At 36.3% G+C, this 17,425-nt stretch overlaps 1 long non-coding RNA gene across 1 annotated transcript in view; it reads right to left on the bottom strand.

Moving 5' to 3' along the window:
• LOC122323089 overlaps nt 1-14,200 on the bottom strand; it is a 140,576-nt gene extending 126,376 nt beyond the window's left edge. The window contains exon 1 of the long non-coding RNA XR_006246944.1: nt 14,090-14,200. This is a non-coding gene — a long non-coding RNA (uncharacterized LOC122323089). The remainder of the gene's footprint in view (nt 1-14,089) is intronic.
• Nucleotides 14,201-17,425: the final 3,225 nt, after the last annotated feature.

The raw sequence follows: 17,425 nt of genomic DNA, 5'->3' as shown, positions 1-17,425 counted from the left end.
TTACTGCCGTCCAACACAGCCGAGACAGAAGTCGCATGTGTTTCTGCAACCTGCTCGAACTCTCCACCCGTCACAAGCGTCTGATGCATGCTGCACACAAAACCCAAAAACACCTTCACTATCTGCCACATGTCTGGTCTAATTTCAAACGGTTGACTTCTTCATGCAAGGTTCGGGTTATGCAAGATTACCTCCATCTCAAGTCGTATTAAAACGCCATCTCGGTTTTTCAGATATCATAGTGAGCTTTGCCAAATGAACAAGCTAATAGCGGATATTAGCAAATGTATAGACTGCTAAAGCTGCTAAAACAAGAAAAGAGACACCTGGGAGGAAATTGTGAGTGATTTAAATACATTATTTCTATCTACTTCACTGCACGTTTGTGCCAACATTTTGATTAATTACACATAAAATCTCATATATTTAAATTCTTCTTGCAATATCGATGAGTTATGGTCTAATCCTATCTTTAAAAAAAAAAAAACAATCTAGGGAAATATGTACCACCAATATGTACCAATTAGACAGCTTGATATAACAACAATGAATGATTAAAATGGTAAAAATGAGAAATAACCTGCTTAGGAAGATAGAAAAATGACATTTTGACCATGAATAAAGAAAATAAGCAAAAAATGATGATGCAGAGAATCTACTGAACACAAACAAGCACTGCATGTACATGTCAAACAATTGTATTTCTGATCAAATTTAAAAATTTTATTTTCACAGGGAAGTTAGTATTAAGTAGAAGGTCACATGTCATCTTTGGAAGACTCCCATTGGCTGCCTGATGGACATACCACCTGAAAGTGGCTACTACTGACATCAGAATGGCAAATTCACTAATCTATAGAAAGATGAATATAGATCGGTCTTCAAGATGTGAGCTTTAAGGTTCGTCCAAGAAGTTATATTTGTCCCTAAATTGTGAAGGGGTGGGTAAATCTATAAATCAAAACTGCTTAATTAGCAACGCTGGTTAAAGCTTCTGCTTATAGATGTTGTAAACACACCATCTGGTTCTAAAAAGCATCGTTTTCATTTGATGGACAATGAAATGATGTACAATGAGTGCATTACCAAAAAATAATTCAAAAATCTGTAAAAACAGCTATATTGTGAATTTCAAAATAACAAAGTCTATTTTGGTATATTTAAATTTATTTTGGTGATATCAATATATCAATATCCAGTCTCCAGTGTCACTAATCCTTCACTGTTCATTCTGATTCGCTGCTCAAGAAACATTTCTTATTATGATCTTATTTTTTAAAAAAAGGTTGCGCAAGTGTTTAGCCAGTAAGACAAAAACAAACAAACAAAAAATACCCTGAATGGAAAAACTGCTAACCAACCGCTTTCTCCAGATTTTATATAGATCTCCTGAGAAGTTTAAAGAGCACATGGAGGGAGGGAATGATTTAAGACTTGTTAAAATATTGCTGATTGGATGCTGCCGGATCACTGCACTCAGCTACAATGTTATTTTCTTCATGACTATAAAACCAGTAAAACATCCCATAGTAAAATGAACAGTCCTAAAATACGGTCCAGTTCAGTTATCTAGTCTTCTGTGCACGGCTCTCTTTAGTTTTACTGCCTCAAACGCTCTCTCTGCCAGAAAACAAATCTGGCTTTTGAGCACAACTGTTACATACTCCGCTGTTCAAAAGTTTACGTGTGTTTATTTATTTATTTGTTTTTAAGAAATGTACTTTTTACACAGGACACGTTAAATGTATCAAAATGTAACAATAATCAATATAAATCAATATGCATTATTTTAAGCTCTGTGATCCTTAAATGCTCTTTGTGTTGATGTATCGTGATGTACCGCTCACATCTGCTGTAGGCATTATTGCCATGTCAGATTGGCTATTTTACAACAGCTTCAAATGGCTCATCCTTTCACATTTAAAGTCTATTACTGTTTTGAGTCTTGTTTTTAACCCAAGTGTTATATAATATGAAGCATCTGCTCATGCACTGATGCCAGACATATCACTCATCTGTTATAAATAATCAAACATTTTGGAAGACATTTTTAAGCATTTAAGTCATTAGATGAATTATATATATATATATATATATATATATATATATATATATATATATATATATATATATATATATATATATATATATATATATATATATACACTGTTATAATATAATGAAACCTTTTGGTGTTGAATTTGTACTTTTTCATACAGCATTTAGAATTTTAATCATATGAAATGTCTCGGTTATATTTTTTTAATTGCATTCAAGCATGAATTAGAGTTGAGAGCTGGTTACTGGTAAGCACGTGCCAAAAGTAATTTTAGTGTTAGTGCAACTTTTAGTGTGTGTGTGTGTGTGTGTGATATAATAACTCAAGATACAACTTTTCATATATATATTCTGAGATGAGATTACAGCTTGCAATTCAGTTTTTTTTTTTACCTCATTTCTGCTTTTTTCCACTATAATAAAACATTATAAAGTAGTTGTGACTTCTCACATTCCGACTTTTTTATATTTCTGAAGTTATTTTTCTTGTGTTTCCAAAGTTGATATCTCACAATTCTAACACAATTCTGATGTATATACTTATGATGTTATATAGTTATATATATAGAGTTATATATATATATATATATATATATATATATATATATATATATATATATATATATATATATATATATATATATATATATATATATATATATATATATATATATATATATATATATATATATATATATATACACACACACACACACACACACACACACACACACACACACATACTCACAACTGTGGAAATATATAACATAGATTATATCTTACAACTTGCTTATTTTATTTGATTCTGTAGCAGAAACAGTCTACCACAGTATCATGACCATTCCTCGAAGAACTTTCCTCTGTAGCCACTAACCAATTTAACCCTCATCCTTGTCAAATGTCATCATTCTGGTAGCGGTTTGGCCGTGGTTGACTGGGTTTTCTGTTTTGACGTGCGCTAGTTAGCAAGGCAGATGCGATGGGTAAGGGAGGCGGGCGATAACATATACTCCAAACGCTCTCAAAAGAGCGCTTGACTATGTCACAGGCTTTAAGAGGACAACTGCACTTCACGCTCATTCTCTTAGAGATGCCAGGGCCATTTGAGCTGCTTACATAATAACTGCAGCGCACACACAGTCACGGCGCCTTTTGTGTATGCTCATGGGACATCCAAATTTCAGCATTTCTCTCGTTTCTCTCGTTTTCCGTGTGTGAGAGAAGCTCATTTCGCATGTATGATTCCGTGCAAACACCATTCGCGCTCTGAAAACAAAGTAAGGGTTTTTATCTGTGGCCGTCCTTGCAGAAAAGCAGGCCAGCAACTAATTAATCATTAAATCTGAAATTAGCATACAGCATCCTGTGCCTGTGTTTGCAGAGGCCCATAGGAGAACAGAGAAAGAGAGAGAGAGAGGGGAAAAAGAGGAGAAGAGAAAGAGGGAGAACGAGAGAGACAAAAAATAGATCTTGGGTCTTCAGGACTGATTCACTGGGAATTAAAACTTCAGGGGTGGTCACACTATTTTAAGCATGTCTAAAATTATTTTAGACACTGCAATAAGGTCAGGTAACGTGATATGATTAATTACGATTTTTATATTTTCTGAATATTTGCATTTTTATTGCTGTGTAATTTCTAAGGTGTTCAGAACGGTTGCTAATGCAGTGCCTCGCAGGATAAATTGCGTTGCGGTTGAACTTTACTAGCATTACTAATAAAATCTGAATTTTCAAATGAAATGGTGCACTGCTGTAAAATGCAATTTATGTGGAATTGTATCCCTGTAAAGTGTGACATATGAAATAATAGTCTGAACAAACGTGTAAAATAACATAAAAATGAAATGGTGGAAAAGTGCATAAGTGATTTCTCTTGAGTATCATATTCGATACGGGCCATATAGCTTGATATGAGAAGATAGAGCTCATACTTGAGGCTGAAAAAAAACCTATATTTTTATTCAGAGGCAAAAATGTGCCATTTGAATCAGTTGCTGATGTTTAAATGGCCACAGAAATGTAAACCAATGATATATAGATCTTTATACCAGACTACATAAAATGCATACATATTGCACAATAATATCACTCAAAACATATAATCAAATGTAATACAGTGATGAAAAGTCTGACGTACCATATTTGATATTTCAAAGAATTAATGCATGGATAATTAAGTAATCCTAAAAAGGTTGATTCAATCCAGTAACTGAAATAATCTTGAAATATTGTAATCAATATAAAAAAAAAATTGCTACTTTAATAATCAATACAGATTTCACTGCAAGAAGACACGTAATCCATGACATTTTTGCAATTATACTTAATAAAAAAAAAACTAAAATTGACTATTACTCAGACATGAGAATATGTGTACAGCAATTTTTGTTTTAGCAAATTTCGGATCATTTTGTTTATATGTTTATAGGCTTTATAGGGTTAAGCTCATTTTCAATATGCATCGCATATGTTTGCGTTTACAGTTTCCTGCTTTCATATGCATATGAATAAAGGTATAAAGGGAACACTAAATCTAGTGTGACCTCCCCTTTAACCTTGCTCACACAAAAAAAAATGGAGCTGTAAACAGGGTTTGGGGATAGAAAATATATTTCACGGAGGTATGAATGAACTAAAGGTGTACAGACACTAATTAAAAAGCTTTCTCTCCCCCCTCTCCTTTCTGACTTTGCTCAATGGAATCCATTTACATTTACTACTGAAAGGTCAGCATCTGTGTAAAGCTTGCCTTAATCACATACACAAATGAAAAGGAGGACAGCAAAGACAGCTAACTCCAAATCTAACAGAATAAGCCAATAAAGAGACAAGCATTTCTGTAATGCATATAGGAACATTTAGTACACACTCCGAGTTCAGTCTGAGTTAAGATCTATCAACGGCATTAAAATTTTTTACATTGAGAAAATAAATCATAAAGCTATTTAAATAGCAAAGCTATTTAATTTTGAACATTAGAAACACATTTAAAGACTTTTTTCTAATGGCTTTCAAATGAAATTAAATAAAAATTAAATTAAATTAAAAATTATATGTTAGAGTTTCTGATATTATTATTTTTTAATTGAAATAATTATTATAATAGCATTATTTTTTTCTTTAATTAATGATTACTAAAGTCAAGTGATGATAATGTTTAATAATAATAATCATCATCATCTCAAATTAACAATAATTATTAATAAAAAAATACATCAAGTCCTCTACATTTTTCTGTGTTAAAGTAATTTATGCTCGCATATATCCTGAGAAAATTACAGGGTACTCCGAGCTTCTGGCTATGCTGTCAAAACAGTGTGTATTTTAACATTTATTACATTGCCCCATTTATTTCTGTCAACTAAGATCTGTGCACCCGTGAAGGCGGAAGTACGTAACAAATTCATACATTTCACGTAACGTCGTTTGGCATTCGGCATCGTTCTTTCTCTCCGCTGCTCATTCCCGTTTCATCTGTCTCTCTCTCCTTCTCTCAGGAAAAGAGCAACTCTCCTGCCCTACAAATACTCCTCAAATTACCGCACTAGTCAATCAACAACTCTCGCCAGCCCCAACAGACACCCCACCATAAATAGCAGCTACACTCGTACCAAACAATGAGGGAAGGGCCTCAAAGAGGATGCGTACAGCACTACCGAAGCGATTACGCACCCCAGGAAACTCGGCCCCCTACAGCAAATGACAAGTCCCTGCAGTTGCCGAGGTTTTTTCCAAGAATAGTACAGCGCTGAGCCGGTGAGAGAGGACTGATCCCCACCGGGATACTTCGAGATGAAAATACGGAGGTAGGATAGGAAGGTAGTGAAGGGTGGCCCGACATCCCAAAGGCCCCGCTGATGCGCTTGGAATTCGACAGGGCCTGGAGTTTGCCCGTTTTCTGTAGGGATAGGAAGAAAAAGGAAGAGGGGGAAGAAAGAACGGGGTGGGTACATCCCTCTGAGTGGTGCGCATAAAATGGAGACAGATACAGCAGTGCCGGAGGAGGAAGAATTCATATGCACAGCTTCAGACACGGGGGCTCCACTGCAGGAGGGAGAAAAGAGAGAGAGAGAGCGAGGGAGGGGCACCAAAAGCTCCAGATCCCATAGATAAATATTTACACAGTAAGAGACAAACCCCCCAGCCATGAAAGAAGAGAGAGACACAGAGAGAGAGAGAGAGAGAGAGATGCTCGAAAATAAGAGAAAGGTGAAGAACATTTCCGGTAAGATTACACAAAAGAAGCACAATACAAAGGGAACCATTTGAGAATTTACAAAAGAACGTGGAAAATGGAATCTGTCAAGCAGCCTGGGAAAACGTTCCGCTCTTTTTGCAGGGGTCAGGATGCTTAGAATGAAACTCCTGTATTTTAAAGATATTATCAGGGCAGAAATAAAAGGTAAGAGCAAAGGTGCGCGTAAGCAACTTTTTGTGCTTTGCCGTCCCTTCAAATTTCCATCAGGCTCCGCATGAATAAATCAAACGGCAGTTATTCATTTGAATTCCTGCTTGATTCTGTGATATCTAATAAAAACCTCCCCACTATTTTTTCAAATGACATACAAAAAAATAAAAGATAAAAAAAAAAATAAAAATAACAACAACAAAAACAACTATTATTAATAATTGTATATAGTCAATTACAATTACTGAATTAGCATTTATATAAAATCAACAGTGTGTATATATATATATATATATATATATATATATATATATATATATATATATATATATATATATATATATAATAATTAATTAACAAATAATTACCTGGTTAATATACACAGATAAGCAGTAGGCAAAATAAAATTAAATGAAATAAAATTACATTGAATTAAATTGAATTATTTATTTGTAGCAATAGCCAAAAATACTTAGCATGGGCCAAAATGATCGATTTTACTGTTATGCCAAAAATAGCTAGAATATTAAATAAAGATCATGTTACATGAAGATATTTGAAAAACTTATAATTTTTGATAAAAAAATATGAATCGCCAAGAACTTTAAACGTGATTCTCACAGTATTTTTGTTTTTTCTTTATTCCATATATTCAAATAGATGTATTTCAGCCTGATCTAACAAACCGTACATCAATGGAAAGCTTATTAATTCATCTGCATTTTGAAAAATGTACACTTACGGCTGGTTTCGTGGTCCAGAATCTTTTTTGGAACTTCTGTAACAAAATCACAAAGCAATGTGCCGTATTTTACAAAAGATTAAAGTCTACAGTTATGCTTTAATGAACCCCCTACAGACGAATGAATTCGCTCTCCGTCTCCAAAAGAACACGATTTGCTTATTGCTATTATTCTTATCCTTCTTATTAAAACATATACAATATCCAATTGGATTTAGAAACCGCTTGGAAACGGAGACTGTAGCGATCGGACCACTTAGAACTTTACTCGAATCCATCTGGTCAATACTTTCTTGTCCCATTAAGCTGAATGGAACAGAACTAAAAAAAAAAAAAAAACAACAACAAAAATGTTTAATGGCTTTCCAAGATAAGTAAGTTTGATAAGAAAAGGTCAGTAGATTGCTTCTCAAAAGTACGGCATGAATGTTTGATGGTCTGAGGCATCAGAGCAGAAAGAGGACGGTGAGTTTTGACAGCGGATTAGAGACTAAAGAAGACGAGCGAGGTGATGATAGAGGGAGTGGTGCTCCAGTCTGACAGCGGGGAGAGCAGGACGGCCATATGCGCCATCTCTCTGGGCCCTGGGGGAGACAGGAGACGAGGTGACGTACTGAACACGCACGTCCCTACAGGAGCACTGGAACCTGATCAACAACGCGGTCGCTCCGACAACCAGGCTCACGCGGAGAACCGGCAGGAAACGGGACGAGACGAACGCAGTCAAAAGTTACAGCGCTGGAGTCGATGATCATGTAAGGTCATTAGTCTCGGCTCATCGGTTTTTCCTTACAAGACTTTGTGCGCGAATCAATGTGCTGTATTTCACAAAAGATTAAAGTCTGCAGTGATGCTTTAATGAAGCCCCCTACAGACAGACGAATTCTCTCTCTGTCTTCACAAGAACACGCTATGCTTATTATGTTGGTGTCATCCATTTTTGATAAATCTGTCCTTAAACAACACATAAAACAAAAGAAATGCTGTTTGATAACATTACACGCACCGTCGAAGAAGAAGCACGTCGTGTACAGTGTAATATTTCAGGGGTCCCAAAGAGTAGATGACTAGCCAACTTGTTGAATCTGGGTTAAATCGTCGTGGATCGTGATGTTCGCCTCTTTTATTATTATTAACGTGATTTCTGTAGATATTTATAAACCTATCAATATAAACTGGATAAATATAAAGACTGCAAAGACCACTGATTCGTTACATGCAAACGTTGACTCGCAAACAAAGTATTAGTCGTACATGCCTAGAACACGATACAGAAAAACTATGTTCTCAAAGCATGACGTGTTCTCGGTGAAACGTCTTAATAATTCATTAACTTCTGAACTTCATCACACCATCTCTCCACGGAAAAAGAACATGTCATGCTTTGAGAACGCTGATAAAATCATTGGCAACGCATGCACTGCAGTCCTCTAAAATCTGCAATTAGTCTATCAGCCACCTTAAAAATTGGAGCTCGAGTGCTTTGGTATCTAGCAGAGGTGTGAGACATCCACCTTCCTCTAGACGTAAAAATGGTCACGGCCGTTTGTAAATTCTATGGGTCTAGCTTTTGGTCTCATCGGATGCTATTTTAGCTGTACAATTAGTTTTGCTGTTTGATACTGAAAAATCGTCAGTAAAGCCGGTTCTGTGATTAGTAGTAAATCTCCATCACCTGCTTTCCAGGTGAAGGAACATTTACTATATAGAGCAGTAGTTCTCCAAAAGCTACGAAAAAAAAAGAAAATCAGGCAATAATTATACGATTATGAAATTGAGGAAATAGTTTGCTGTAATGACAGCTGTTTGCGTAACTGTGCAGTAAACGCTGCTCCATCTGAAAGCATGTGAAAATACCACATTTAATAGATTTTACTCCAAATTCACTTTATAATGTAAGTTGAGTGTTTGGCATAAATCCTTGCGTGAGCTGATCTGGCTTCTTAAACAAAATAATGTCGATTAGCATTTCGTTATATACTTTATTATAATGAAAATTCTAATAGTAAGAACTGAAAGACGTGGATGACCAGCGTTGGGAAAAGTTACTTTTAAAAGTAACGCATTGCAATAATCGCATTGCTCCCTGAAAAAATTGTGTTATTTAGTTACTTTTTATGGAAAGTGTTACTTTTTAAATATGGACAGAGCTTGTTTTTAGCAGAAGAAGTTCTATTTATGGCAAAAGTAGACGCCCTTTCACCCCAAAAGATGAATTAATGCACATTCACATTTAGTCTAGAACTAAATAATATGATTACATAACTCGTGTTACTTGTAATAAGTTACCCCCAATACTGCCTCCGTCTAATCGTGGTAACAATTTAATTTCAATTTATCTACAGTATCGTCTCTGCTGATATCGTAATTGTCGTTTAAACGATGGACTACTCGATTCTAATCTTTGCTTCATTTAGACCCATCAACTGTAAGAAATATTGACCTCAGAGAACTCTCCTATATTAGCCTATTGTAACAGTGCTGCAGCGTTCATCTGATTGGTGATCGTTTTGTACATTAATAGACTGTTTTTAACAAATGCCGGTTAAAATTAACTCTAAATCAACATTTAATGTCTGCACGGTTGTTTATTTGTTGAGTAGCGGTGTAATAAGATCCACTCCGGTCCTGGTCAGCTTATCGTGCTGCATGACCATTAAACAGACTAACCATTTCCTATCGCTGATTAACGCTGAGGACACACTCATTACTAAAATCACGTCTGGTCTGAGCGCTATTAAAGGTGATAAAGTCCATTAGCCGCGTGTTTACTGTAACTGGAAGCGATATCAGGCCCTGTGCGGTGGCTCATCCCACACATTCTCCCCGTCCGTCCTCTGCATGAGGCTTAGATTAAATAATAAATGATCAATATCCACCCGGCAATCGCCACAGTGACTTAGTGCAGCCATCGATCTGGAGCCTGGAGGGACGTGATGAAAAAAGAAGTACCGTGACAGGTCGCATCGTCAGGCTTCAGCTCCCCAGACTCGGGAAGATCTGCAGCTCTGGTAATCTAGAGCGGCATCTAAAGTCTGGGCACACCGCCGAGTGCAGGAGCCGCTGTGTTTGTCCTCGCTGTGTGTTTTTGGGTGAGGGAATGTGATTTGAGAAAGAGATGTGATTGAAAGAGTGATGGTTTGTAAGGGCTGACAAGGTATTGGTGCATTACCGAGTGCATTTGGAGCTCGGCAAAGGTCACGCGCTCACAGGCAAGAGAAGATCATCTACACTTATTTTCCCTGTCTACCTGAGCTGTCTGATGTCCAATTCAGATTTATTCCTATCAGCCCTAGCCGAAAAAGTCCCAAAATACATATACAAGCATTCTGACTTGTATATATAGACACACACATTTATATTTACTTGAAGAAACGAACCCTATTTAAAATCTAATAAATTTAAAAGTACGAATGCCCAGATATATAGACACACAGTATATATATATATATATATATATATATATACATACACACAGTGTATATATATATATATATATACATACACACACAGTGTATATATATATATATACATACATACACACACAGTATATATATATATATATATATATATATATATATATATATATATATATATATATATATATATATATATATACACACACACACAGTATATATATCTACTGTTTTATTTATTTCAAAAATATATAATAATAAAAAGTAGATAAAATTTGTATATATTTGTATATATTATTTTTTAACTTTTATTTAATTTTCTTTTAAATGTAACCTGAATATTTTGTTTCGATTCGACTGATGTATACAATTAAATTAATCAAAAAAAAAATAAAACAAATTTAAATAAAAATACAACATAATGTTCCAAAAAAACGAATGACTCCCAAAGAGTGTCGTTTTAGCATGAGGATACTATTATAGATTTTGCATTTTGAAGATTTTATTTTTATATTTTCTGATTTAATGTTGTGCAATTTTATCTTTTTTCATTTTGTGCTTGCCGTTTTTATTTGTTTTTGCTGTTTTGCTATATAAAATGTTTCGTAGTTAACATTTATTTTATTTCAAGGAATGTTTTTTTAATAACCGCTAACGGCAAATTACCTCGTTCCCAAAGGGAAAGTGCCTATAGAGCACTATTATGCAGGAAGATGATTTTCCAATTCCAATTCTGTGGAACAATACACAACATCATTAGGATTTGAATGCATTCAAGAATCCATTTGGACAATTATTTATGATTACGTGATTACATTTTTACAAAGCCATGGCTACAATACTACAGCCAGAGTTAGGAAGCTTAAAACAAAACACACCCATAAACTATACTGCATGTTATAAATATAAAGAACTTATACAAACATAACTGTCTAGCACTCCGTGAGAATATGGCGCCGTGTGAGAAAATGTTCTCATGAGATTCTGAGAACATTCTGACTAAAGCACAAGCACACATATATCATAAGAAATGCAGCAATACAGCGGCGAAACAGACAAGGTCCGATGAATCCAAACAATAGCATAATATTGCCATAAAACCGCTCGTTTGATGCTTTGATATTCTAGGAAAGGGTGATTCAAGACAGCCACTCACTGGAGGATTATCTCATCTGGTTTTTGAGGCCTTGATTAGTGTCTGATTTTAGTGATGTTGTTTTCGTGTGATTCAAGCTGAGAAGGATGCTGAGATACTTGACAGACTTGATTACACACATACACGCTTTGCATTCATTGGCTGAAAATGTGCCGCTCACGCTTCGCTGAGCTGAGGAACGGAAAACATCTTTAAGAGGCTGAAGATCAAAGAAAAACGCTTCATGTAAACATTGCTCTGTCAGTCAAAAAGACTGGCACATAAACGTCATTCGTTTCAACCGGCTTCCATTTCCTCTATTAATATTCAGATTAAATTATTAGCGGCAACATTTTTATTTACATCACATTTTCATCAACATCAATTATTTATGAGAAAACGGAATGCGGTGTGCGTTATAAGGCACATTAAGCAGCGTTGAGGGAGTTACATTATTTTCTCAAACTATCTACGTTTAAAGGGAGCCGTTTTATACATGGCCATTAACTACTGTGCTTTCTTATTTTTTAAAAGAGCTGTTTGTAGAAAAAAAAAAATCTAAACTGTAGTCATCCGAGATGTAGTTTTTAATTGCAGTAAATAGATGCCGCCAGAGTCCAAACAGCTGATAAAAACAGTAAATTAATCTAGTAGTAATCCACACGACTCAGTTCATCAATTAACATCTCATAAAGAGAAAAGCAGCATGTTTGCAATAAACAAATCCATCAAGACATTTTTGGCTTCAAACATGTGGATTTTGCCGTAAAAGGAACAGGGAACGGACTTGTTCACTGATAGGATTATGCTATTATGGATTGTGGACTTCTTACACCTTAATTATGTATTTGTATTTTTACATACATGTGGCTTTTCACTTCGCAAGACATGAATTGATAGATTATCGTGATGTTTTTACCAGCAGCAGTTTGGACTCTTAATCTGACGGCACCCATTCACTGCAGAGCATCCGCTGGTGAGAAAAGTAATTTAATGCTAAATCTCTCCAAATCTGTTCAGATGAAGGCAAGCTCATCTACATCTTGGATGGCCTGAGGGTGAGTACATTTTTAGAAAATGTTCAATTTCGGGATAAATTGTCCCTTTAAGTTAGCAGCGTTCTTGTGAGTTGCACCCCAACCCTGATTATGCACTGCTTTATAATGCATTATATATACAGCCTTCCCATAAAGATTAACAGATAATGTTGTGCATGTCCTCACGTGGTATATAGCGACCGAAATGGACATCAGAAAAGCATTCAAGAGTAAGAACACTGATGCTTTAATATGATTTCAGTCCATACTTATCGCTGCCCTGCTGTTAAAAGCATTTTATCAATCGCTCAGGTATCTCTAAGAGCATTTCCAAGCAGCAGAGGTGTATAGTTTTACTGCAGTAATACACTTGAGCATTTGTTAGCACCCATTAGACTTATTCGATACCTTCTTCTCAAACTCGCAGAAGGTACAATGACCACAAAACGTCAAAACTAGTTGCAATGTCTTTCTCACGCATCCGGTGATGAGCGAAGCTAGCGCCTCAGCCACCGAACAAAGTGCTGGGGAAAAGATGACAAATGCGATTAGCGTGAAACGCAATATTAACTTGCTGCAGGTGTGTTTGAAAGCTGACACAGGATTGGAAATGGCTGCGGTTGCTTTGGAGCTATTGTTTCTCAAATCACGCGGGGTGTATGACAGACGGGCAGAGGAATTAACAAAGGAGTAATTTAGGTTTGTTGGCTTCTCTCCTTCCTGGAGCTCTATTGAGACTTCATAAAAGTCTCATTCCTGGCAGCTGTAGTTAAAGCATCACAGCTCCGAGAATGCTTCTGAAACGGAAGTAAAGCTTATTTGGGGCCCACCATCGAGATCCAGTGATTGTGAGGGAAACCATCACTACTGTTTAGATTTAGACAGCAAGTTGCTATCCCTCAGAGACTCGTCAAAAATTAAATATGGGCTACCCTGAGGTTCCCAGTCAGCCAGGTGCAGCTTCTGCCTGACTGAAATCTCAAATCTGCGTATCTTTTATATTTAGATAAGCATATTTCAAAATTCCGACAACAGGAGTATCACAAGCTGTACCTAGTGTTGTCCAGGTTGTTCTAATGCGCATGCGTGTTCAAGAGTAAACAAACTAATTTAGCTCCAGTGAATTCTATTTAGCAAAGCACTGTTTGCATCGCGTTTGTGTAAGTCAGTTAACGGCAAAAATGCTGTTGTTCTCTACCGCAGATAATTAAACAAGCCGATATTTGGAAAACAGAAGAGATGTGACCGTGACATTGTAGTCTTATTAAAAGAAAACGTTGAGTAACTTACATTGTCAAATACAGTACTGTCAGTTGTGTTTCCCCGGCACTTTAAATAGCTCCACAAAGCCGCAAAAAACTGAACGATGTGCATCTCCGCGCGCTCCGTTTCGTTCCTGAATTATTCATTGTTATGAACGAATCGCAGAGCGAATGATTCGAATGATTAAATGGGTGTTCGTACGAATCAGCGTTCAACAAATCGGTTGAATGAATCAAGGTAATTGGTTGTTACGTTTCTGGAAAATGAATAATAATTTAGAAAGATTCGGTTCAACGAATCAATCGAGCGACTCCATCATAAACACGGCCGCTTTTCACCCCCTACTGGCGCGAAAGTGTAACCTGCAGAAAGAGTCGACAAAAAAGCGTCGCCAAACAAAACACATTTGCAATTACCTAGAAAATATACATAAAAACGGCATCGCACTGCGTTGGCGAACTCTGAAAGCACCGCTTTTTTTAAATGAAAAAAATGTAAATGGAGAAATCCAGCTGAAGTAAATCCACTCGAAATTCAGATTTGACTAATCATTTCTTCTCTTGAAGAATCAGTGGCATGTTTTGCATTCGTGAAGTATTGTTACAAGCCTGGAATTACGTGCTAATGCATAATGCAGCAGCCGCCTAAAGAGCATCCGCATGCATGCAATTTCAGCTCAGACATGTGATTATACATGTTAAATGCACCAACACGCATGTTGCCATGCTGAAATCAAAGATGTTGTGGAAGAGGTGGGCTAATCTGGCCTTCCCTCTCTATAAGCGCATTACACATCTCTGAGCCAACTTCATCTGGAAAGCGAACGCCTCGTCCAATGATTACAGGCGCTGCTGATGTCAGCTCCAGCAGTGATCCAGCTACACAGCAGATGTATGCCGGGTGATGCAACTGTCATTCAGAAGAAACAGGTTGAGAGAGAGATAGTCACAATGGGTCGGTGGTATACGGCTCATGACTCAGCCCTTCATCTGAAAATGATAAACGGATGTGTTTTGTAAACTTTGCTTGGAAACATCTACTTCACGAGAGTGGATGTAACGAGATGAGATTACGTAAAGTGCTCTTGAACGGGAATGACTTTTCTTGAATGGGATGCTCGGAGAACGTTTCTTGGTAGAAAACGTTTCTTTGCGCGGTACGCCTCATAATTACGAAAAGCTGAAGGTCGGTGTAATTGTATCTGAAATAAACCGGTTTATAATATAACCGAACACAACATGCTTTTTGATGCTTGGGTCCCTGGCTCAATTAAATAGGCACAAAGCTTGTCGAAAGGCAGATTAGAGCAAAGCCCTTGTAGACGAAAACTCTTATTTTTAATTTTTTATAGTTTATTCTTTAGATTTAGTTAGATCGATCTTGCTTCAGTTGTCTAGAAATCCTTTGATAAATTTGGGTGCGTAGACCAAGAAAAATATCTGGCAACATCTACAAAGTTTTTTCATATGGCTAACTGTTAGATTTGAACACACTCTCCCCGCCCTTAGACTCTTTCTGTCTGATCTTTTTCCCTTCTCCTTGACGTGATTTTCTTTATATCTCCCCCTAGTGTTCTGTAGTACGATCTATCCATCCTTCTACATGTTAGAAGGATTCAATCGATCATTGGTGCGTGCGCTACTCCTCGTCGTGGGGTGAATGAGTTTGCTCTACACTTTTGATACTTGACAGGAAGAAGTGTTTTTCTGTGTCCAAATATATTCCTTACATGTTCGTAATTTCCTGTATCTTCTCTAAGTACACATCCTTTGGCATGGATACAACCTGCGTCATCTTTTGTTTCATTGGCTAGAGGGGTAAAACCCCCCTCTGAAAACGCCTATATAAAGTCATTGTATTCTGGTATAAACCCTATGAGATCGAGAATTCGTCTAGAGGTATTCTACGAGAACAGCGGGACCTTAAACCTTTAAGTGAAAGACACTTTTAAGTGAAAATCAGTTTTTCTTCAAAACATTTTTCGCCATATGTCATAAATCAGAGAAATCAGCATATTATTTTCCGAAGGATAGCAGAAATAAATTACATTTTAAAATATATTCGAAAAAGAAAACAGTTCCATTAAATTGTAATCATATTTCGCTATGTTACAGTTTTTACATGTTTTTGATCAAATAAAGGCAGCGTTGATGAGCATAAGATATCAAAAGCATTAATAGAACCGTATTAACAGAACGCGGTATTTTAGTATGAAATATTACGTTAGATTAATCATGTTAACTACAAGAAAGATCAATCGTGAATCATTTTTAATCTACTAACAGTCTCAGCCCACAATCATTTATAGAATACAATAGTGTTATATTTTTGTTGTAATTTCACGCGTCATTATAAGCCTTGGTTTGCGCAGAACACCGAAGGAGACCTTAGAGAGTCAATGAGCGCTTTGCGATGCTCCTCCTGCCGTCTCCGTAGGAATAAAAATAAGCACCTCATCTCTGCATGTCACCGTTAGCTTTGCATGACAACACCCAAAAATATTCAGCATGAAACACGTGTGAAAATGAAACGAACATTGTGTGCTTTCCATACAGAATGCGAACTGCATTGCAGCCTTTAAAACAAACCTCCAAAGATGTTTTCTGTTTGTTTCCTGGGGTTAGAGTTTACATCAATATATTAATGCTTATGGCTCTCGGGCGCCTGAACCAAGGGTGAATCAGTATCTAGTTATAAAGACAGAAAGTCATCTCTCGTCTCCTTCATGTCCCACAATGCCATAGGTCATATATACACCGTAAAAAAGTACTGTGTTTTTAACAGTAAAACTGTGAATGCTACGGTAAAAACCAGTAAAATGATTAACAGTAGGCTAAGACCCCCCACCGATACAGTAAAAAACTGTAATAGACAATTTTCCAGTGAAATGCCATTTTTGGAAGTGAAAGAATGTAAAACAGTAAATTGCTGTTCCCAGAATTCCTCGGATTGAATTTCAAATTGGATTCTGAAATTTGAAATAACTATGTTTCTTCTTAGTTTTTTTTTTTAAGTTACGTTTATTAGGATTTTATGTTTAATGAGTCTCACCATGATGCTGATCAGTGTTTGGTGATTTTAGTAAATGGCACTGTGAACCTTCTATATATGTTATTATATAAAAGCTGCTTGCGACGGGCTTTGGTTCATCGTTTCTCTCCAACGCCTGCATTTGGCGGTTATCATTGTATTTGGAAGAAAACATATTTCACTATTTCAGTCGGTCGGTATATTAACATGATATCGATTCATGAAATTACGGTATTTAACCGTACACTTAAGCCAAAACCGTAAAACCTAAAATGTTGCTACCATAGTTTTTCACGTAGAATTCCGGCAATTTTTTTTACAGAGTACAAGTGC

This window comes from Puntigrus tetrazona, chromosome 18, assembly GCF_018831695.1.
Source record: "Puntigrus tetrazona isolate hp1 chromosome 18, ASM1883169v1, whole genome shotgun sequence".
NCBI classification, from domain to species: domain Eukaryota; kingdom Metazoa; phylum Chordata; class Actinopteri; order Cypriniformes; family Cyprinidae; genus Puntigrus; species Puntigrus tetrazona.
This window is presented reverse-complemented; position numbering and strand designations above follow the sequence as displayed.